Below are 25448 nucleotides of genomic sequence, written 5' to 3' on the forward strand. Positions count from 1 at the left end.
CAAAAAGTGAAGGTAAAGCTAGGATTGGAGGATAAGATTTTTCATTTTCAATGGATGGAAGAACTTATATTTACAGACCGAGAGGAGGCTCTTTGGGTAGTTGGAGGTTTTGGTGGCTCATAGTCTATCACAAAAGGCAGCCTGAACTTTCAGGCAAAGACTTAGTGGAATCTGGTATGACATAGATCGTGTCCCACCTTAGGGGTCAATGTATTAAGTCCTAATAAAGCATCCCTAGTTGTGGGAATTATGGTAGGCTACGATATATATGTAGCCAAATAGATAGCTAGAGAGATCAGAGACTATGAAACGAGAACCAACATAGTCATGTCCTTCTCTTGCTTGTTGACTCAAATTTGCTTGAATACAAAAGTACAAAAACTCCCAGATATTGATCAGTTCATTAGGCCTTATACTACTATAGACTTGGGTTTAATTGGAAATTAATAGCCCTATATCTAAGGTAGTAAAGATGGGTGCCACTATTATTAGAGCGACATACAAGGCTAGGAGGCACGAGAGTGATACTATAGGGTTCACCAACATGGGTAAGACCCCTATGGAGACTGCCCAATTAAGCCTTAGACCTTCACTGATACAGCAGACACCTCCTAGACTTTGACTCTACCTCCTACTACGGTACCATGCCTATTTACTTATAAACCAGTCCCCACCAGTTATGTCTTAGTATAATAGCTGATCTTAGCTGAGGTAAAGTAGAGATTGGGTATAGTGGATATGAATATGTAATTAATGTAGGAAGAGGTGAAGCCCTAGGTAGAAATATGGATTAGAGAGGAGATGGGATGATGTAGACCAGATTTGATGGTTTTGATTAGTGTATTAGTGATACTCCCAGATTATATCTCTCTTACGAGAGAGTAAGTGGTCATTGTCAAATATATAACCCAATTAGGTTGGGTTATATATTTGACAACAACTGGTTACTCTTTCGTAAGAGAGATATAATTTGGGCATATAAAATTTTGGCGCCGTTGTCGGGGAATGCGATTTCAAATTGAGTGTATTTGTGATAATTGAATCATAGTAAGTTTCCTAGTTTAAATTTTATTTGTTGTTTTTTTTCTCTGCAGGGTAGTTTAGTGTGTATGCCAAGTACACAGAGTTTAGGTGAACCATTATTACCAGTACATCCGGAACCTCAATTGATCGGTAGAATAGCAGACCCACAAGAAGCAAGAAGACTAGCCGCCTTGGCTAGGGCTCAGTTAAATCAACAAAATGTAGATAACCTAGGTCGGGTACGAAATCCAGATGAAGAGGACCTGGGAGATGATGATTTTATTGACCCTGCTAATAGGAAGCATGCAGCGGGAGTAGTTGTACCTGTAAATCAAAATCATCTATTCAAAGGAAGACTAGACCACTAAGCTGTGCACAATAATGAGGATGATTTAGATGGAGCTGGAGCCACAGGGGCAATCATTCTACCACCACTAGCTCCTAGGGTAAAATTCAACATCACCAATACTATGATCCAGCTGCTAAATTTGAAAGGAATCTTTGGTGGATTACCTGGTGATGATCCAAATCTATATTTGGTGGATTTCATCAATATTTGTAAGTCATTTGATAATCCTGGAGTGGGAAAAAATTCTATCCATTTAAGATTGTTCCTACTATCTCTGTCTGGAGAGACAACTATGTGGTTGAATAAGCTGACTCCTGATTCTATAACAAACTGGAGTCAATTGAAAGGAGCTTTCCTAGAAAGGTTCTTTCCACCCTCCAAAATATTATAGTTGAGAGATGAGATTAGCAACTTTAGGCAATTGGCTAATGAAGCTTTGCATGAGAATTGGGTGAGGTTTAAAAAGAAGTTGACTCAATGCCCAAACCATAAGATGACTAATGAACACTTAAAGGAAATATTCTACAGAGCTTTGAACTCACTTACAAAGCCAATATTGGATAATACTGTAGAAGGAGATTTTATGTAGCTCACCTTTACTGAGGCTGTGAACATGTTAGAAAGAATAAATAAGACAAGTAGAGCTTAGTATACCAGAGATTCTGTAGTAGCAAGCAATACTGGGTCTAGTGTAATATCAACAGAGCAGCATAGGATAGAAGAGGAGCATGATTAGGATATGGCTTATATGAAAACCCAGATGGATCTGCTTATAAAATATTTTCTATCAGGGAATGTAGAAAAGGTAAAAGCTGTGGGGTCCCATGATAAGGGAGCTAACTGTGGGGTCCCACGGTAAGAGAGCTGAATCAAACACTGAGGAAAAGGCTAAATCTAGCATAACTAGGGGGATTTCTAAACCGGTGGTCAAGGAAACCATGGTTGGAACCATCAAGGAGATTGGAAGAATAAAAGTGACAGCAGTAGACTGTATGTACCTCCTGGAAGCCGTGATAATGTTGTCACCAATTCAGGCAAAATGTCCATGGAATACATGATGGAGAAACTATTAAAGAAAATTGAGGTGACCAATTCTGGGGTGACTACAATGAAGAGTGGCATATCTTCTATGAGTCAACTAGTAAATTCGCACTCAACTGCTATTAAACAACTGGAGTAGCAGATGAGCCAATTATCCATAGTATTCAACCAAAGACAGAATGGGACTCTACCAAGTGATACAGTTTAGAATCTGAGGATTGATGGATTGTGTATGGCTATTACCACTAGGAGCGAAAAGATGTTATCAAGTCCCGGATTGGGGGTATTTTCCCATACTGATGCAGTCAAAATGGATTAGGAGATGGTTGATGAATTTTTAGTGGTGCCTATGGAGTTGGGAAGTTAAAAAAAGAGTGCAGAAGTTGAACAACCACCTAAGCCAAAGCATGTTAGTGATATGAAGAAAGGCATAAGAAAGGAGGTAAAAGTTGCCCAGTTGAAATCCCAAGTCCACCACCCCTATTTACACAATGATTAAAGAAGAAAAAAGATGAAGGTAAGTTTAACAAATTTATGGCTATGTTAAAGCAATTGACAGTAAGTGTGCCTTTAGTTGAAGCACTTGAGCAAATGCCAGGATATGCTAATTTTATAAGGGATCTTGTGATGAAAAAAGAGCAATGAGCTACGAACTGATAGATAATCTCCATCATTGTAGTGTTATTTATACAAGGTCCTTGATGCATAAGAAGGCGGACCTAGGAGCATTTACTATTCCTTGTACAATTGGATCTCTGGAATTTTCTAAGGCCTTAAGTGATCTGGGAACGAGCATTAATCTGATGCCGCTAGCTATTTATAAAAAGTTGGGTTTGGGAGATGCCACACCCACCAATATGAGACTAGTTATGTTGGACAGGTCTGTTAAAAGGTCGATCGGCATGCTACATAATGTACTTGTAAAGGTGGCTGATTTTATATTCTCTACTGACTTTGTGATCCTTAATTGTGAAGTAGACTTTGAAGTACCCATAATTTTAGGCAGAATATTCTTAGCAACTGGGAGAGTATTAGTTGACATGGAGATGAATAAGTTTTAGTTTAGGCTCAATGGGAAAAAGTTAGTTTTGAAGTGCATCAATCCATGAAACAGCAAAGGAGATGAGTTTCTTCTCAATCATTAATGTATTCTATGAAGATGGAAAAGATGTACAATCTAGGGATGAAGCACTTTCAAGGTATCTTGATGAATTCTGAGTAGTCAAGATAACCTAGTCGTGCCACGACATTAAATCAGGCACTACTTAGGAAGCAACCCAAGGCATTTTGTTGTTTGTATTTGTATTATGTGATTGACATTAGATCTCTGCTCCTATGGTACCACAGGTATATTTCTAACTCTCTTGTTTTAGTTTGATGCATTGGGGATAATGCATGATTTTAAGTTGAGGGTGAGAATGCTTGTGGGTGTTGATGTCCTCTTGGGGTTTTTATTGCCATGCCTCTTTTCCTTGGCATCTTGTTCCTAGTAGAGCTGGTATATTTAAGAGAACTGTGTTTTGTTTTGTGATGTGTTGTGATTAATTGGGTGAAAATTAAGTATCTGAGGTAGTTGACATATTTTTGTTGTTGTTGATTTTAGGAAATGATAAATACCTCTCTAATTGTCTATTTTGTAACTGTGTGATGTGTATCTATATGCGACTACTGTGAATCTTTTTATGGAATTGGTATTAGGGACATGATAATCATTGCTAATAATTGCATGAACCAGATAGGTAGTAACTTGTGATGTACCTTTGTGCCATCAGTTTGTGAGATACGACCTAGTTCTCATTGTGTGTTAAATCCAGAACTTGCCCGGTTGGTTTTGCCTTGGTTGTAGGAGAGTGGTTAGGAAAGGATCATAGGCCATTTTTGATATAGTCCACTTTTATCCTAAATGACCTTCCATGTTTGAATAATATCCCTTGATCCTAATTTTGAGCTTGAATGCCTATATTTTTTTATTATTATACCTATCACCTTCCCACTTGGATCACAATGAACCTGTTTTGGCCCTGGTCCTCCTTGGGCACTATGCACTTTGACTTAGGAAAATTGCCTAAGTTGAGGGTGGCTATTATAGGGGTACGTGATGAAATGTGAGTATGAAGAAGGGTAAAATAAAAAATATGCAAGGCTGGGTATGGTAGAAAAAGAATAAGAAAAGAAAAATTGTAAAAAAGAGAAAATAAGAGAAAGGACCGCATCCAGCCTGAATTTGTTTTAATAAAGAAAAGGAGAAATAAGTTGAAGGTTGATAACTGAGACCCCAAAAATAGTGTAGTGCAAAGGAGGCTTAGTCACTTTAAATATCCTTACGTATCATACCAGCCCCAAGCCTACATTACAAGCTGAACAAAAGTCCTATAGTGATCCTAGATTAACTGTCTGAAAGCCTCGGTGATGAAAATAAGGGCAAGATTATGGTATTTGGCATACATTGACTGGAACTTCTTTCTGAGAGTGAGCGTCACTTGACCTTTCCTGCATTTACGTGCTTGATTTCAGATATAAGTGAAGAGGGATTTCCTTGTTGTAAGGGCACATCAGTTGCATTACATGCTGCTTACTTGTTTGGGTAGTATAACTTGTACATATGCATGGTTATTGTTGCTAATTTGATGCCATATATTGATTCCTTTCTGTCACATTATTAATCTTCATTGATATACAGAGATGGGTTTAGAGTGATTGAATATGGAGAGGGTAATGTGTGTTGAGCTAAAATTGATAATCAACTATCATAGGTATCTTATGTTTCTCTTAGTTAAGCATCATAGTATGGTGTTATGTATTTTCTTGAGGACAAGCAATTGTTTTAAGTTGAGGGTGTTGGTGCCAAAATTTGATACGCCTAAATTACATCTCTCTTACAAGAGAGTAAGCGATCGTTGTCAAATATATAACCCAACTAGGTTGGGGTCGAATCCCACAGGGAATAAGGTGTCAATCAAGTATATTTGTGATTAGAATTATTGATAGATAATGGTTTCCTTTAATTGGGGATTTTATCAATCAAACGATAACTAAAGTTTTGACTTACTTCAGAACTCAAAGATGAAATTTCAATAGTTCAAACCAATGATAGAGAGAAACTAGGGTTGTGATCACTATGATTATTAACCCCTCATTGAATAATAGTTGTAGTATTGGATTCTCATGACTTGTGGGAAATACCAAATTATTAGTATCGACAGTCTATCAAGTGCTTCTCAACCTACCTAGATGTTGTGCTCCCTAATTCTCTCGAACTTAGGAAAACCTTCTATTCACACTGATTTTATCTTGAGTTGATTAATCTTGTTACAACAGTAATCATTAGATGGAAAATTAACCTTCCCAAATCCTCGTTGATAATTTACTACCTTTAGTTTATTTCTCAGTTCGAGCAAGCAAACATAAGGCTACTAATAAAAAACAACCATTACAAAGGAATTATCAAGATGTTCCCACAGTCACTCAAATCCTAACCAACTATTAAATCCATGAAGGAATAATTATAGATCCCACAACCCTATTTATGGGTTTTAGTTCCACTTGAGAAAGAAAGAGATAACAACAATTGTATTCTTTATTTAGAGAAATTAAACTTACAAAAGATGAAGTCTGAAGTTGATTTTATTCCAAGTTCAAGAAAAAGTTCTCAAAACCCAATCACAAAGTTGAAAATTGAATTCTCAGTTAAGAGGCCCAAAAAGAGGTGACTTTTCCTTTTGAATAAGTTCCAGATGCTGAATGAAACCCTAAAAGCTGCTATTTATATTTGCAACTTAAAGGAAATTCAAAACTAAAAATTCAGATTTTCGCTCCTTTAGCTGACGACATTTGTGACAACTTATCACAAATCTGACGACATGTGTGATGACTTATTAGAAAATGTCATCAACTCCTCTTCAAATTCTATGTTTGCTGCCTTCAGCTGACGACAAGTCCTGACGGCTTGTCAGGAAGTTGACGACTTATCAAAAAATATCATCAACTCCTCTTCAAATTCCATGTTTACTGTCTTCGGCTGATGACAAGTCCTGATGGCTTATCAGGAAGTTGATGACTTATAAAATAATGGTGTCAAAAATGCTTCACCTTTCTTGTTCTCTGCTTATTAGACCAAGTCATCGGATAAAATCTTCAGAACTTCATTTCTTGCATCTTTCACCAAAAATCATCCTTCTCAACGTAGCTTTCCTATATGTTCATGCATCTTGACTTTCCTACAAAATCACATGAAATACCGTAAAAAACAACGATAGTTACCTAAGAACTTACAATTATTCCAAGTTAAAAGTCTTAAATGTACTAACAGAAGGCCAACACATCAATTAGCTGAAGGTTCGAGGGTATCCAATCTCTACATTTAGCAGGTTTATAGGATGAGATAGCTAGGTTCAAGAAGGTGGTTGAGGATTTGTAGGATAGACCAATCCTATCAATGCCCATTTTAGTAGAGATCCATGAAGAAGAGGAGATCTAAGATATTGGTGTTGGAAATTTGACCCCCGTAGCTAATGTTGATGTTGATGGGAGAGAAAGAAAGAGAAAAAAGAGAAAGAGAATCGAGAAGGACAAGGTGGAGGCCAAGAAAGCAGCCAATATTTAGAGTGAGTTGGACCAGTAGGCTAGGGTCTGTGAGATGGAAGTGGGGGTCTAGTAGTTACCAGCCTTCTGCTGCTGTTGATCTAAGCAGTAGTGCAGTTCTTCCACCAGAGCCACCACTGAGTACACCGGTCACATCTAGTGTCACTATTGGTGCGTCATAGCCCCTGCTAGGACCACTAATGTTGAGAGTGGGGCCTATTCTGAGGACCTCCATGCTAGTGATGTTTGAGATGGAGCTTAGTGTACCCAAGTATGTCTTAAACCCTCATTTTTATATTATACATGCACTGGGTACAGCGCATAGATTTCAGTTGGGGTGGGGGTGTATCGCTTGGCTGCCACAGTTGTTGTTATGGTTTTTTTTTCTTATCGATTGTAGTCTGAATGCAGAACCGGTATGTCTAGTTTAAATGTGATGTTTTGTTTTGTGATGTTTAATTAGGAAGAAAATTTGTACCTAAGGCAATTGACGTGTGTTGACCTATTTTGAGTGATTGTGCTAAAATTGTTTTGAATTTGTTTGAGAAAATAGCACCCTTCCTAAAAATTTAAGTATAACTTTATGAGATGTGTATGTGTGTTACCACTATGAATCTAGCAATGGCATTAGAATTAGGGAAGTAATAACTGTGGTAAACAATTGCATGAACTAGATAGGGAGTAACTAGTAATGTTACCCTATGCAATGTGTGTGTGAGGCATTACCTAGTTACCTGTGAGGATGGAATCTAGAAATTTCTTGGTTGGTCTTGCCTAGGTCATAAGGTAGTCGGTTAGGATAGGATCATAGGTCATTTTTCAAAGCAGTTCACTTTAGCCTAAATAACCAGCCATATGTAATAAGTATCCCTTAATCTCGAATTTGAGCCTTAATAGACATATATGAAGAGCAGGTGTGAATAAAAAGTAAGTAGGGTTAGGTGTGGTAGAAAAAGAAAATAAAAATAAAAAAAAATAAATAGAGACCACATCCAACCCAAATGAGTAAAAAAAGAATAGAAAGAGAGAAATATGGATGGATTGAAAAAAAAGTTGGAAAACAAGTAGTCGCCTAAGTAATTATAGTGCCAATGAGGCTTAGTTACTTAAAATTCCCAAATATATCATACCATCCACAAGCCAAAGTTACAATCCAAATAAAGTCCAATAGTGATCCTACCCTGACTATCCAAAACTAAGAAAAAGAAAATAAGGGCAAGGTTATGGACTTCTATGCACTCTGTGGAACTTTTTTATGAGTGAGAGCATCTTTTGACCATCCCAACATTATTGTGTTTGATCTATCTAAGCGAATGAAACTTCTTTGATTGTGAGGCTACATAGGTTGCATTGTTAGATTACTTATCTGTTCGGGCAGTGTGACTTGTATATATGCATGGTTGTTTGTTACTAATGTAATACCATCACTTGATTCCATTATGTCATGTTGTTATGCTTCATCTGTATGCATAGTTGGGTTTAGAAAGTTTAAAAATAGGAGAGCCTAATATGCTTTGAGCTAAAGTTGATAATCGACTGCAAAAGGTATCTTAGGATCTTCCAGGTTAAGCATCGTGTTTGTTTTTGTTTTATATTTTTTCTTGAGTACATGGAAATGTTCTAAGTTTAGGGTGTTGATATGTCATGGTTTCATGGCACATTCGATGCTTAAAATAGTGAAAATATGCATCTAGTTTGGTTGTTTTGTCAGATATGACGTGTGTTTTATGTATGTTACAATCAAATTAGGTTGGAAGTGGTGCTTGCCTACAAAGAGGGTGAAAAATCTCTAAAAAGTTAAAGTACTGGAAATACAAAGAGTCATGTAGTCACCTTATGACTCATAGCCAAAGTCGTAGTGTTAACAGTGGGCAAATCTAAGTTCCAAGAGTGAAGTAATAGAAAACTGTCAGTCATAAGGTCAAACTATGAATCGTAGTGCAAAGTTGTACTGTGAACAGTGGATTAAAGTCCCGAGGATTGATGCTCTAGTGTTGACGAGTGAAGACCACAAGTCATACGGACTGACTAAAACTCTTGGTAAGGATTCATAATGGTAACAGACTCAAGACCTCTGAAGGTGAAAATCTACTAGAGTGATTATGATTAGCAGCATGCGACTCATAAGGTGAAAAGCTAAAAGAGAGCTAGATAGCAGGCAATGAGTCATACCAAATCCTAACGACTCGTTGCTAGAGTGTGACCACTGCCAACTTAGTTTTCCTATTTTGTTTTAATTAGGTTTCCTTTATTATTTTGGATTACTATAAATACCTTTGGGTTATGCTTTTATTAAATTATGCACTTTTGCTATTTTTATCACGCATATTGACTTCTTGATAATTTTGTTCTTGGGTTTTTGGTTTCGTAATCAATTGGAGATTTTGGATTTTGTTCTTTTCATTGTTGTGTAATTAATTCAATGTTTTCTTCGTTTACCTCTATATATTATTGAATAACCATGAGCGGATAAATTCCTTGACTAGGGTTGTGGGACCCCTGGCGAATTAACAACGTAGGAGAAGTGGAAGATTTATCTATTTTGCTATGATTGTGTGTATTATCATCTTCTTCATATTGATGGTCTCCTAAGCTAATGAAGAAGATTGGGTATTGCCTTTATTCAAGATCATCCTCACAAGGGGGTTTAAGATTTGGAAAAGTGGATCACGACAGTGATTCGAGGCTATCAACCCTTATCTCAGCAATTTAAGACTCAAAAGGTGATAGTTGTATTGAGGTTAAAGATAAGGGATTTGAAAGTGACGCCCTGAGACTCACAATATAAAGGGTGAGATTTAATAATACGTTCACGAGACGGTCGATAATACATAGCTTGCCATTCTTTGCATACAGAGTGGTGGGATAGGAGAATTGAACACGAGGAATTTCTAGAGTTAGGAGAAGGGGGAACACAGTCCTAGTGTTTGTCTTCTATTATTTACATCCTCAAGCATTCAAATTCGGATTACTATATTTGACATCGATCGCAACATACTTTTTTTGAGGTGTAGTTATTGGAGACATCAAGAGGTAAAAAGGCTAACATGATCCTCAAAATAGACTTGGAGAAAGCCTTTGATAGGATAGAATGATGCTTCATTAGGAAAGCCCTCCATTTTTTCAAATTCCCTCCCAAACTAGATAACCTCATCATGTTTTGCATCTCTACTTCAAGCATCTCCATTATCATCAATGGAGGTAAAACTGAATTCTTCAATCCCTTCAGCGGCATTAGAAAAGGGGACACCATCTGTTCCTATATTTTTTATCATGTCCATGGAACTCTTATCTAGAAGAATTGACCATAAGGTTGACCTCCTAAATTGGACCCCTATTACTATCAGCAACTATAGGCCCAAAATCTCCCATCTGTTTTTTGTTGATGACCTTACCCTATTTTCCAGAGTTGATGCAAAGAATTGTCAAACTACTATAAACACCCTTAATAACTTTAGTCATCACTCTGTAAAAAGAATCAATACTTCCAAATATAAGGTCATCTTCTCTCATAATTATTTTACTGAGAATAGGGATCTTCTAGCCCAACTCCTCAAGATCAAAGACAAATTTGACTTTGGTAAATATTTGGATTTTCCTATTTTTTAACAAAAATCCAAGAATAGGGACTTTCATTTCATTCTGGACTACCTTAGTGCCAAACATGGAGGCTGAAAAGCAAAATTCCTTAATATTGCTACGAACCACACTATCCAAAGCCTCTCTTAACATTATCCCTAACCATATCATGCAATACATCTACATATCCAAGAAATTCAAAAAGCTTATTAATAGAACCCAAATAAACTTTATTAGGGACTCTACTAATGAGAAAATAAGGATGCATTTAATTTCCTAGGACACTGTCACCCTACCCAAAAAAATTGGGGCTAGATATCAAAAAGGCCACTATAAAAAAGGACTCTATCATCATGAGCCTGGCCTGGAGATATATGAAAAAACCTTCAATATCTAGTCCAGAGTCCTGAAAACTCAGTTCAATAGGGATGGGATAAAATTCCCATCAAATGCTTTCAAGACCTAGAAAGGTATTTATAAGGGATGTCAGTCTTGCAATGCAACCTCTACCTGGAGTGCTAAGGATGGGGTAGGATGTTAATTTTTGAAAGGATAGATGGCTTTCTAACTTTCATGATTTGAGAAATATTATTCGGGGCCCCCTTACCCACATTGAATAGGAGACCAAGCTTTCTCATATTTGATAACACGGTACCTGGCACTTTGAGACCCTGTACATAGACATCCCTCAAGACATCAGTCACTATATCATCAATTCTTTCTTTCCATATACTAGAATCTAAAGTGATACCCCCATGTGAAGATTAAATAGAAATGGCTTCTTCTAAACCAGTACAACCTACCATTACTTAGCCTATAAGGGTTTAACACACCAAGTTTTCAAACTCTAAAAGTTCTGGAAGATTTGCCTAAGGGATTATCAAATACGAGGGGAAACGACTCTGGCAATGAACCATTTCCAAACATAATAAGTCATTATACAAAGTAGTTTCCATAGTAGTGAGGGGTAACAAATCTAGCATACCACTTGTTACAAATCCTAACAAGTCATTAGGTGGATCTGTCATCACAACTGAAAGAAATATAGAAATTAAGTCCCTGATAATGACTTCTCCTACTGAATCATTATCAAACCTAATGAATTGTTAAGAGGGAAGTCATTGGCACAACAGTAAGGGCCCAAGGAGTAGAACCTCTAATAAAAACTCTAGGCCATAAATCATTACCTAACCTAATGAGTTGTTACCTCAGTCAGTCCAGGCTAGACATGGTTGTGTTGATGCAGTGGGGAATGGTTATAGTAGATGCCTCTAGGAAATTCAAGCCTCATAAGAACAACTACCCGACTCATGATCTTGAGTTGGCAATAATTATTTTTTTATTAAAGATTTTGAGGTATTATCTTTATGGGGTTTATGTTGATGTGTCCACTAATCACAAGAGCCTTCAGTATTGTTTTAGTCAAAAATATTTAAATTTTGGTTAGAGAAGGTGGCTAAAGTTTTTGAAGGATTATGAAATGTGTGTCTTGTATCACCCGGGTAAGGCCAATATTGTGTCCAACGCCCTTAGCAGTTTGTCTATGGGAAGTGTTTCTTATGTGGAGGATAAAAAGAAAGATTTAGTTTATGAGGTTTATCAGATTTCTAGGTTGGGGGTTGGATTAGCTGATTCGGACGAAGGTAGTGTCTGGGTTCAGAATCTTCTTTGGTAGCGAAGTAAAGGAAAAACAAGATAGAGATCCTATTTGGTTAAGTTGAAGGGAGCAGTTTAGAATCAGAAGGTTGATTTTTTCTCCCAAAAATGAGATAATGTTCTTCGCTTCTAGGGCAGATTATGTATTCTAGATGTGGATGGTTTGAGGCAGCAAACATTAGCGAAAGTTCATGATTCTCAGTATTCTATTCACCTAGGAGCCACTAAGATGTGCCATGATCTGCGAGAAGTCTATTGGTGGAATGGTATGAAGAGGGATATTTTGAAATTCATCGCGAAGTGTCAGAATTGCCAGCAGGTTAAGGTTGAGCACCAGAGACCCAGTGGTATGCTTTAGGAATTTAGTATTCCTACTTGGATGTGGGAAGTGGTGAATATGGACTTTATCATTGGGTTACCTTCTACTCATCGATAGCCCAAATCTATTTTGGTTATCGTGGATCAAATGACTAAATCAACTTATTTCTTGTTGGTTAATACTTCAGATTCAACCAAAGATTATGTTAGACTATATCTTGGGGAGTTGGTAAAACTTCATAGAGTCCCTTTGACTATTATTTCAGACAGAGGTTCCCAGATCACCTCTCAGTTTTGGAAGACTTTCCAGAAAGGTCTCGATACCCAAGTTTACCTTAACACAATTTTTCACCTAAAAAATAGTCAGGCAGAGATGATCATTCAAACCTTAGAGGACATGTTGAGGGAATGCGTGATTGACTTTAAAGATAGTTGGGATGATCACTTTCCTTTGATTGAGTTTGCTTGTAATAATAGTTATCACTCCAGTATTCACATGGCCCCATTTAAGGCTCTCTATGGTAGGAGGTGTAGATCCCTCATTGGCTAGTTTGAGATAGGTGAAGCTACTTTAATAGGGCCATATGCAGTACATGAGGTGATGGAAAAAGTTTTGTTGATTATAGAAAGCCTAAAAATTGCTCAGAGTCATCAAAAATCTTATGCAGATGTGAGGAGGAAGAACCTTGAGTTCGATATTTGTGATTTTATCTACTTGAACATTTCACTCATGAAACGGATAAAGAGATTTGGTAAGAAAGGAAAGATCAGTCCCTGTTATGTTTGCCCATATAGTATTTTAAGTCATTTTGATGAGGTAGCATATGAGTTGGAACTGTTTATAGATTTAGCATCAGTGCATCCAATCTTCCATGTCTCCTTATTGAATAAATGACTTCGTGACCCATCATCATTAGTAGTTTCTTTAGAAAGGGTTGGCATGGAAAATAGCCTCTCTTATGAGGAGATCCTAGTTGAGATCCTTGATTGTCATATTCGTAGGTTAGGGAATAAAGAGGTTGCTTCGGTAAAGATTCTTTGAAGAAATAAATCAGTTGAGGGAGCTACTTGGGAAGTAGAGACAGATATGCTATGCAATTACCCCCATTTTTTCTCTTCAAACCAAGTTCCAGCTTTAGGTAATAGTTTTTCTTAATTAATTATTTAATTTCTATCTTAGTCCATCCAGCTATTTCTATGTCATAGAATGCATTCATGAGTTTAGTTCAGTCCATGCATCAATTCCATATTCAGATATTAACTCATGGTTCAGCTCGTAAATATTTAGTGCAAAATTTTAGTTTTTCCTAGCCTCTCAGCTTAGTCATTTTCATTAGAGAATGAATAATCCTAAAGGGATATATTGTAAAACCCCAAGTTTTTGAGCTCTAGAAGTTTTGGAAGATTTTCCAAAGGGACTATCAACTACCAGTGACAATAACTCGGGCAATGACCTGTTGCCATACACAATGAGTCATTATTTAGAGTCATTACCACGATAGTGAGGGATCCCAAATTTCTGCTTAGTGGTGACAAGTCCAGCATATAACTCATTACCATTCCTAATGAGTCATTAAGTGGACCTATCGCCACAATAGAAATAAATTCAGAAATCAAGTCCCTAGCAATGATTCCTCCTAACGACCCATTATCAGACCCAACAAGTTATTAGAAGGGAAGTCATTTTTGAAACAGTAAGGTCCTAAGGTGTAGAACCTCTGATATTGACTCTAAGCCATAACTTTTTACTTAACCTAACGAGTCATTACCTGAACCGTTACAACTGGTATCAACTTTTTCCTGCACATTTTAAAAAGGGCTATTTAGTCTTTTCCCATTCTTTTAAATCCTAATCCACGTTGTTCAAGCTTTTCCATGGATGGTATATAATCCTGAACTTCCCTAAATTCCCCATTAAGTCATAAGATCAATTAAAATCAAGAAAAAGGGAGATTATTCTTCTCTAAATCCAAGTTAGGATTTATCAACTGTAAGTTCAAATTCAAGGATTTCTTCAAGGTTTCTACCTATAGGTATGTGGGATTTTATCAATGGGTTCCTTCCATACATTGAGTCCCAATAACTTTTCCATCTTTAAGTTTAATTCCCCTCTAAGTATTGAGTTCTAGGTCAAATATGAGTTTACTTAGTCCCTTCAGTTTTTTCTTGTAATTAAGCTATGAGTATATATTTTTCCAATAGGAGTAGAATCCTATCATACTCAGAATCAAAAATTTCTTTTTTATTCATAAATTGTTGAGTTTGGCTTGAATTATTAAATTCCTTATTATGATACACTTTTGTTATTATTATGTTCAGTTTGCATTAGTCAAAGCTGGTGGATTAAGAACACCCGATACCTACAGACTCATGCATATATCAGTTTACATGTCTTTGAGAACTTCAGGTTATCTATAGTTGATACTTTCAAAATGATATCATAATGAGAAATTTAGTTTATGTTTCAGTGTCTTTCTGTTGGGAGTAGTACTTAGCACCGTGTAAATGCAGGGATGATGGCTCACCTGTTAGTTAGGCTGAGACAGTTAGTAGAAGTCTCTAAGTTCCAGAACTGTTACACCACCATAGGTTATAAGGGGCCACTCGTAAGTTGAGGCATGACCCTCTGGTCCTTTAGGACCTCAGTTTAGTAGATCCACACCAGCTAGTGTTAGTACCCTTGGCAAGGTATTATAACCCTTCCAACTGGGGCTACAGGTTGGACCTAAATATCCTCAGACTGGTGTATGTCAATTATTGTTAGCTCCCATAATCCTCAGTTCATGTTTTAATTTATGTTCGATTCAGGTTTGTTTGATCGAGTATTCAGTTGTTCAGTTATCCAATTTTATCCAGTATATGTTTATACTTGGTCTTGCATTCAGTTTACATATCCATGCATGTAATGACTCAAATTTTGATGAATTATATGAAATGTGTATTTCTATGTGATTTGACCCTTTTACCCTTCCTTGTGGTTGTATTATGGTATTTTTAGCATGTGGGGATGATTGTCTTGGTTCATGATGCATTTTGGTGTGTTTTATGAGATATTGTGGTTCTTGGTGACTTTAAGAGCTTTAAAATTGACTTCAGTCAACCTCTTTTGATTTGTGCATTGGATGACAAAATAAATTTTGCCAGTAGATCCAGAACATTGATTTTAGGGTGGTAACATGATTGGAGTGATTTTATGGCCTTTAAATCTCATTTCAACCCTCAGTTTGAAAGTTGTGATTTTAGATTCCAGGGGTCAACTTTGTAAACACTACATTTTTTTGAAAATCTGAACGTTTGTATTCACATGATTTCGAGTGAATCTCGAGGGGTCCACAGAGACTTAGAATTTCACCAAGTCCCCAGCCGCTACACCATACAGTTGGTGCACCTACGATGATGATGCTAGTATCATGATCATGATTGGGCGTGCAAGCTAAGTACCTTTATCATGGCACCAAGTCTACGATTGGGATAGTCTCTTCAGCAAGGTACCACAATCGCGACACCTGCGATTGCAATGCCTGGATATATAAATACACATGTTTCATTATTTTCCACCATTTTTGAGACTTGTAGCTTAGGGTTTTATTATTTTGAGGAACTTTCTCCACTTTTAAGCTTGGGTAAGCTCCATCACACCTATTTCAATTAATTCCTTCAATATTTTTCAACTATTTCTTATTTTAAACTTGGATTAAAGTATGGAATTTGGGGATTTTAGCCCGTAAGGCCTAAAAATTATATTTCTCCAATTTAAACATCAATTTTAAACCCTTTTCACTTGGTTAAGTTTTGAATCTAATTATCACTTTTCTCTTAATTTCATCTTCTAAACAACTTCAATTCTTGATTTTTAAATGGATTTTGGGGATTTTTACCCACTAAAGCTTGAAAATGATTTTTCTTTAATTTGAAACTCGTTTTTAACTTATTTTCACTTGGATTTTAAATATAGACTCCTAAAAATATGGAAAACACATTTTTGAAATAAAATTATAATTTTGCCCTTTTATTTCAAAAAAATATTTTAGGGGTCCATTTTGACCCCCACTTGAAACTAAGCAAAATGGGTATCATTGGCTTTCTTTTGATGCATAGATTCTATATTTTTGTGTCTTGGTTGATTATAGGTCTGTTTGTGAAGAGTAAGATTATGGATTAAAGGGATGCAGATCGGCTTTCGGGGTAGGTTATGGCTTAACTTTTTTCAGACTAGGCTAGATAACTAATTTTGATACAAAAGCATGTTAGAACCCTTGGGAGTTGCACGACACAATGAGGGACCAGGTCCCCCAAAGTTAATCTCACGAAAAAACATAGTAAAGAACTAATGAAGTGTTGGAAAACTAAAGGCTTTGTAGGAAATAATCAACACAAGGATTTAACGTGGAAACCCCCTTGCTTAAGAAAGGAAAAACCACTGTTTGCCCACACAAGCACCAAACAAATCCACTATCATCAACCTTTCATTACAGACGCAATTTCAGCCTAACTCTAGGATCCTCCTGCTTGTAGTAACTTTATTAATAGCCTATCTTAACAACTCTACCAAGAACCCTCTACACTGATTAACTCTAATAAATGTTTGGACTTAGGCAAATCTACCTAAGAACACACTCAATCAAAAAGAAAAATTCATTACTCTTATAGACTGAGTAATTCATTTACAATTCAGGATTTACTCAAGAACACTCACCACTTTAGTATATAGATTAAGCTAAGAACATAAGCTATGCTTGAGCATTGTTGTAAGCTGGGTTCTTGCCTCTTTTCTCTCTCTTAAGATCTCTAAAATATTTGCATAAAATCATTTGCTGAAGAAGCATCTTTTTCCTTTTAAAGATGAGTGATGATTAGGGCAAAATATCATTGGATCAAGTGTCCTATTCAGTATAAGCAACAGTTGCAAGTTTGTTACAAAAGAGGACAAAACTACAAAGACATGCGTGCCAGCTGTACTTACCATAAACATCTAGGGACCTAGACCCTTACAGTTAGCTGCTCATAATCAACACTACATATAGAAGATTTTGATAGCCTATATGCATGAAAATAATCGTATCTTGTTTGTTGAAAAGCCTATTATTCTAAAAATTGTGTATTGTGATATGTTCATACTCTATGGCATATGAATTGTGTCGGTTTTCATAGATGGTTGGAAATATTGAATGGATATTTGGCTCACTTGGCTAGTATAATGGTTGGATATGAAAATACCTATTGTGGTTGGTTGTGAGAATTACTGAGCACATTTTCTTTACTGCTTCCCCCAATCATCATGCATCATTATTTATTTTGTACAGTTGCTTTAATATTCCACCAGTCATCATGCACCATTATTCTTTTAGTGGATTTGCATACTTCACCCTATTATTATGCCTTCATTCATTCATCTACAATTCAACACATTATATGGTACCTAGTCCCTACACATTACACATACCACATTTGGTCCCTACCTACCTAAAATCAGTATTTCCTCTTTTGGCATCATTGAAAATAAATAACAGTAAACCAAGAGTAAAATAATCACCAATTAGTTAACTCATCGCTACAGGGGCAACACTAACATAAGGAACATTTTTAAGGCAGAAGCAGATAAAGATCACATAACCAAGAACTCATCCATTTTCAATGGATTTTGTATCATTGCAATGCAATAATTACATTTCATGTTCCATAGCAAAAGCCATAGAGGTTGGAGAAAAAATATGGAGGAGTTGGGGATAAGGTTTGGAGAAGTCATCTTAGGATAGTGTAACAATTAAAGATTAGAAGCCTCATTTGTTAGAATTGTAACCTTCATCTTGAGTTCATTATTTTCCACTCCTTAGTTCTGCAAAAACCCTTGGACCTCTTTTGAAAATTTCTGGCTTTACACCAGTAATCACCCAATTTCTATATTTTCTAGCATTTGTTATTTTATTTTCTTCTTTTATAAGACCTACTAGTTTTATCACCAGTCTTTCTCATCTTCTTGGGATCATTTCCCTCAGAACTGTGGTACCTTGTAATAGGATTTCCAGATTTCACTTTGAAGACTTATGTTTTTAGGTTGTCATTTTGTTCCTTGAACCATTAAAACTTCCTTTCACACTATCAAAGGGGTAATATGTTTTTAAGATAAATCTTTATTGGCAAAGGTAAGTAAAGAAAAGGGTTTGTCTTTAGATAATTAGGATAGTTGAGTTAGGCGGGGTCTATGGAGTTAATGCAAAGATGAATTTGATTTCAATTTTGCATAAGAAAATTTTGCTAACATAGAAAGAGAAAGGATATGTGTAACGCCCCAAAATATCATCCCGAAGCGTCATACGATGCTTAAGGCAACAAGTATCCCCAAGATAACCCTTTGAGCCTATTACTACATATAATAACTTATTTTAAGATGAAATAAACAAAACACTAGTACTGTCATATCAAATGATAGGGAAAATGAAGAAAATACTTGGTCCAAACGACCACAATACTAGAAATCTCAACATACTAACAATCTGATAACTAGACTGACAAGCCTCTACTACTCCATGACTAGAGAGCCATTGGGATAGGCCCCCAACTGACTCAAACTGAACTGAAAGCAATAATATATCTACTAAAATACTGAAATGTCTGAAGATAGGTCCTCGAACCATGAGGACTCACCACTGTGGAGATGTAGACAAAGGTACTCAAAAATCACTAACGAGGCTGGGATCGAACCTACATTATAAGGAAATGTAGCACATAGACGTATATGTGGATCAACACTTAGGAATGTACTGAGTATATGAGGGTGTATGCATTTAAATAACCATTATCATTACTCTTTATAAAATCATGCATGCATATACGAATGACTCACATGACTTGAATAAATCTGAAATATAATTCTCATGAATCGTGAATAGTGAAACATGAAATACAAATCTTATGTCATTATACTTAACTTTAAAATCTCCACTCTCCTCTTATTCTCAATACTTGACGGCCAAAGGAAATTTAAACAATACTTTCAAACTCCTACTTTTATCTCATTGAGAGTAAAACTTCTTTAAAACTCAAGAACTCAGAACTTTTATGAACTTTCAACACTTGGGAACTCTAGAACTCTTTTAGACTTAGGACACTTAGAACTCGGGATTATATAACTTTGGAAACGCGGGAGTTTCTTCTAACTGACATAAACCATGTTAGTTACATGGAGTCCAACATCTTATCCTCCTAAGGAAGAAGCCTCACATTGGGGAGAGGCGTCATACTCTTTTCAGGGAGTATAACCTCAACTCATGATCACTATCTTGGCCTCGGTCCCATAAATCTTAGTCCTATGGTGGCATGTAGTTCTAGGGTATAAGACCTCAAAATCTTACCCAACTCAATGGTAAATAATACTCCCATACTCAGCTCAGAACTCTTAGGAAATCCACCTCAAATAACTAAAGGGTCTATACTGAAGACCAAAATGTGTTACTATTCATTTAAATAGAAAATCATTGTGGATTCCAACTCTATTAGGACCAAAAAGGTCAAATATTTCTCAATAATCTCAAAGTACTTAAATCATAGGTGCTTATAGCACAGAAGTTCATAAAATTGCTATTCTCAAGTAGGGCTTAGTGGCCCATAGTTCAATCTCAAGTTAAGAATCATCAAAATGCTTACTAGAGATCATAAGGATTCATAAATCATATAAAATCTGGAATTTCAGCATTATGCATTAAAATCTCAACATACTCATGTATCTAAATTTCTAAAACATGGAAATTATCATAATATCAAGAAAAACAACAAAGGGTACAAAACCATACTTCAATTTTCATAAGAAAACATGTGAAACCATATATTCTTGTAATTTAAAACAATTTCTGGGCACAAGGACAAAAGGAGTGCCCTTGTTCAAACCCCGAATACCTTGAATTAGAAGCTTTGGATGAACTCTCACTTTTGGGACTCTATTCGTACTCTTGAATGAGGGTTCTTGAAACCCTGGACTTGGGAACCATAAATCTTGACTCAATTTAGAAAATCTATGGTGGATTCTTGAGATTCTTGGAAGAGGTTTTGGATACTTAGGGTTTTTGTTGAGAAAAACTTCATAGAATGCTTGTAAATGAGTTTAATTTAGTGTTTGTATGGTTTAAGAGGCTTGGAAAAAGTCCAAAGTGCCCTTTTTAACTTCTGTACGAAGTTGGAAAAAATTGAACTCGGAACTCAATTTTATGGGCCACCGTGACGCGCCATTATCACGGTAGCTCACTGGAAATTGACAAATGAGAATCTGGGAGTCACCACAATGTGAATCAATCTTGTTGTCCCACTGGTTGGCACCTGGAACTTCAGCGTGATACGTCACAATCACGCTAGGCCACTGGAAATTAACTATTGGAAAATTGGGGTCCTTCGCGATGTGCCACTATCTCGGAGTTCCACTGGAATTTGAAAATTGTTAAATAGACTCTCTCCGTAATGTGTCAAGCACTAAAATGATGTTGTTTTATGATTAGGACTTAAATTAGCCATAACTTCTTGCCCGGGCATCAGATTTGGGTGAATCTTATATCGATGGAAAGCTTATCAAATTTCTCATGTGATGAAAAGTAGAAATTAGGGAAATTCTATATGGTTAAAATGATACTCACTTAGGAAGTCACTTTTTAACCTTTTTGAGGAGAAATTCAGCTTAAGAAAAATTTGGGGTATTATAATATCTCCTTTTCTAATAGAATAAGAAGAAAAATATGCATATTTATGATACTAGCCTGAGATATGGGACTAGGTCCCTCTCTTTCTTTGAGTAATTTCTCAAATTTATGCATACTTCATCTATTTTCTTCCAAAGTTGTTCCCATTGGTGTATACCTATAAAGGTATGATACTGAGTTAGACTAACAAAGACATACTTTACCAAGGATACCTATTTTTTTATCATTGCCAATTTTGTGGAGAACAATTGATTCACATGGTAGGTTAGGTCATTTTGATTAGTCTTAAATTCAATCTGTTCTTCACAAATTATTCCTTGTGAAGTCCTTAGTAAAGATATCTGTTGTCTGATCCTTAGTTTTACAAAACTTCATGCAGATTGCCCTTTTCTCAACATTGTCTCTTAGGAAGTGATGCCTTACATCAATGTACTTAGTTCTCTTTGTTGCACTAGATTCTTGGACATGTTTAGAGGTATAGTATGAGAAAATACCAAAATCTTTTAATTATTGCTTGATCCATAGCAGTTATGCACAACAAGAAGCAGCAATAATATATTCAGCCTTAACAGTAGATAGAGCAACTGAGTTTTTCTTCTTGGATCCCCAAGAGATTAAGGATGAGCTAAGTAAATATACCATTCCTAAATTTCTTCTTCTATCTACCAAATATACAGCATAGTCAGTATTAACATAGCCTACACCAGGTCCTATGTCCCCTTCAGATATCTAAGATTCTTTTCATAGCTTTCAAATTGGACTCCTTTGGGCATGCTTAAAATTTGGCACACATTCCTACACTAAAAACAATGTCAGTCCTTCTTACAGTAAAATATAGTAAGGATCTAATAATCCCTCTATACATTATCTCATTAATTGAAGGTCTAAGTCATCATTGTCCATTTTTGAGTTGGTTCCAATTGGGATATAAATTGTCTTGGCATCTACCATGTTATACTTCTTCAGTATCTCCTTGATATACTTCTCTTGAAAAATCATAGTCCCTTAAGAAGTTTGCTTAGTCTGCAGGCTTAGGAAAAATCTCAATTCACCCATCATACTCATCTCAAATTCACTCCCTATTAACTTAATGATATCTTCACGTAGGGATTCAGAAGAAGCTCCAAATATTATGTTATCAATATATATCTAGACAATCAATAGGTTCTTACCTCTGGTCTTTAAGAATAGAGTATTATCTATTTTTCCTCTTTTGAAGCAATTTTTTAGGAAAATTTTTTAGAGTCTCTTATATCGGGCTCTTGGTTCTTGCTTCAAACCATAAAGAGATTTATCCAATTTAAGTACATGATGAGGAAAGTCTGCATGTTCAAAGCCGGAAGGTTGTTTGGCATAGACTTCTTTCTTCAAGTTTCCATTCAAGAAGGCACTTTTGACAACTATTTGAAATAGTTTGAATCTCATGTATGCAGTAAATGCAACAAAAATTCCATTACCTCTATTCTTGCTATAAGGGAAAAGGTCTTATCATAGTCAATCCCTTCTCCCTGGTTATAACCTTGAACAACCATCCTTGCCTTCTTTCTGTTGATAGTTCCATTTTTATCTTTCTTATTTCTGTACACCTATTTGGTCCTAATAATTTTTCTATCAATAGGCCTGGGGACCAGATGCCATACTTTGCTTCTTTCAAATTAATGAAGTTCTTTTTGCATTGCATTAATCCAATCAATATCTTTTAGGGACTCCTTTAAATTTTTGGGCTCAATTTAGGATAAAAATACTAAAAATGCCATAGCATTCCTGGCTTGAGCTCTTTTTGGACTCTAATTTCCAGGGGTGTAGTCAGGTTCTAAAGGAGATGAGAGGATTTGTGCTCTAATTTTGCCTTTTGAGGTTGATACCACTAGGACTAGGTCCTTGTAAATTTTGACGGGTTTTCTCTGGGTTTTTTCTAGTGGAGATGGAATTTGTGATTGAGATCCTGGATCATCATCACTGTCATCATTCTCATCTGCATCAATAAACCCTTGATCATTATCTTTAGTAATAACATCCTTTTGAACAAGAATGAGTTCATTATCTCCAAAGTTTGTTTGACTTCTCGACTCATTAAAGATCATATGAATACTTTCTTCAAAACATAGAGTTTTTTAATTGAACACTCTATAAGCCTTGATTGTTGAGGAGAAGCCTACAAACACAGCTTCATCACTCTTGGAATCAAATTTTCCTAATTTCTCTCTTTCCATTATTTAGCACAAAATATTTGTATCTAAAAGGTCTGAAATAGAGTATCTTAGGCTTTCTATTGAATACCATTTCATATGGAGTTTTATTTAGAAGTGATCTAATCAAACACCTTTTAGTCACATAACAATCAGTACTCACTGCTTCAACCCATAAATTCTTTGGAAGACAACTATCAATTAACATAGTCTGAGCCATCTCTATGAGTGTTCCATTTTTCCTTTCAGTAACTCCCTTTTGTTATGGAGTTCTAGGAGCAGAAAATTTGTGACTTATTTGATGTTCAGCAAAGAATTCATCATCTTGAGAATTCTTAAATATCAGCTCCATGATTAGACCTAAATTCAGCAATTTTGTAGTTTAGATTTACTTGGTTTTTCTTGGCAAAAGCCATAAGAACCCCATAGGTTTCATCCTTGGTTCTTATAAATATTGTCCATGTGAACCTGGAATAGTCATCTACAATAGCCAACACATATTTCTTTCCTCCTCTACTTTAGACTTTAATAGGTCCACATAAATCCATGTAAAGTATTTCAATAGGCCAGGAAGTACTTATTTGCTTTTTCAATTTGAAGGAGGATCTGGTTCGTTCACCATTAACACAAGTATCACAAACTTTGTTTTTTGGGAATTTCAGCTTTGGCAGTCCACAAACCAAGTTACTTGAAATCAACTTGTTTAACAAGGAGGAACTCACATGTCCCAATCTTCTATGCTATAAGTTAGCATCTTCAGCTTGTGCACTTAAGCAAGTTAATTCCCCATCAACCACAGACTCCAGATCAACTACATACATATTCTTGATCCTTTTGACTTTGAGAAAATTCTTCCAGATTTCATGCTTGATACAGTACATCCATCTGATAAGAATTTTACCTCATTTCCTTTGTCATAGATTTGAGATACACTTAGAAGACTGTATTTAAGGCCATTCATATAAGACACATCTTCTATTGCATGATGAGGTGATTTTCCAATCATTCCAACACCTTGGATGTACCCCTTTTTGCCATTTCCAAAAGACAGGGAGAGCAAACAATTAACCCTTCAAGTCATGTGTCTTGAACAACCACTATTCATAAACCAATTTATGGTGAAATCCCTTTTTTCTATCCCATTTTCTTCTTTATCTTTAGTAGTTGCCATTAGAGAATACTAGGAACCTGAGATTATTTTCTTATCATCTTATTTCAACATGAAACCATCTCTATACTCTTTACTTTTTTTAGGTTTGATGGACAAGTCTTCCTAAGAACCCAACACCTTCTTTACTATACAGCTAGCTGCATCTTTTCTTCTTGATGTATCAGGATTTTGATTCTTCTATTGCATTGGGTAGTGCTTCTAAATTCTTCAGGGCTACCGCCTTTTTCCATAGATGTAAGAATCCTTGTTGCCACAAGTGCAACATCAGTGTCTTCTTAACCTGAGTAAGATTTTAAATCCTTCAAAGTCAGGAATTTATCCTTTTTTTCTTCCTTTCTTTCCACCCCTAGTTTAGTTGTAGCAGCCATGATGATCAGAACACTCTAGCTATGAACTTTTAGAGTGAACCGACTCTAATACCAATTGTAGGAACCCTTTGGGGTTGCACCACATAGTGAGGGACCAAGTCCCTCAACGCTAATCTCAGGCAAAAACACAGTAAAGCAACAATAAAGTGCTGAAAAACTAAAGGCTTTGTAGGAAATAATCAACACAAGTATTTAACGTGAAAACTCCCTTGCTCAAGGAAAGAAAAACCACGGCTTACCCTTACAAGCACTAAGGAAATGCACTATAATCAACCTTATAATTACAAACAAAATTTCATCCTAACTCTAGGATCCTCCTACTTGTAGCAACTCTACTACTAGCCTATCTTTACAACTCTACCAAGAACCCTCTGCACTGATTAACTCTAATCAGTGTTTAGACTTCAGCAACTCTACCTAAGATCACACTCAATCAAGAAGAAAATTTTGTTACTCTGACTGAGTAATTCATTGTTGTAAGCTCAGTTT

The sequence above is a fragment of the Capsicum annuum genome, chromosome 4 (assembly GCF_002878395.1).
Source record: "Capsicum annuum cultivar UCD-10X-F1 chromosome 4, UCD10Xv1.1, whole genome shotgun sequence".
NCBI lineage: Eukaryota > Viridiplantae > Streptophyta > Magnoliopsida > Solanales > Solanaceae > Capsicum > Capsicum annuum.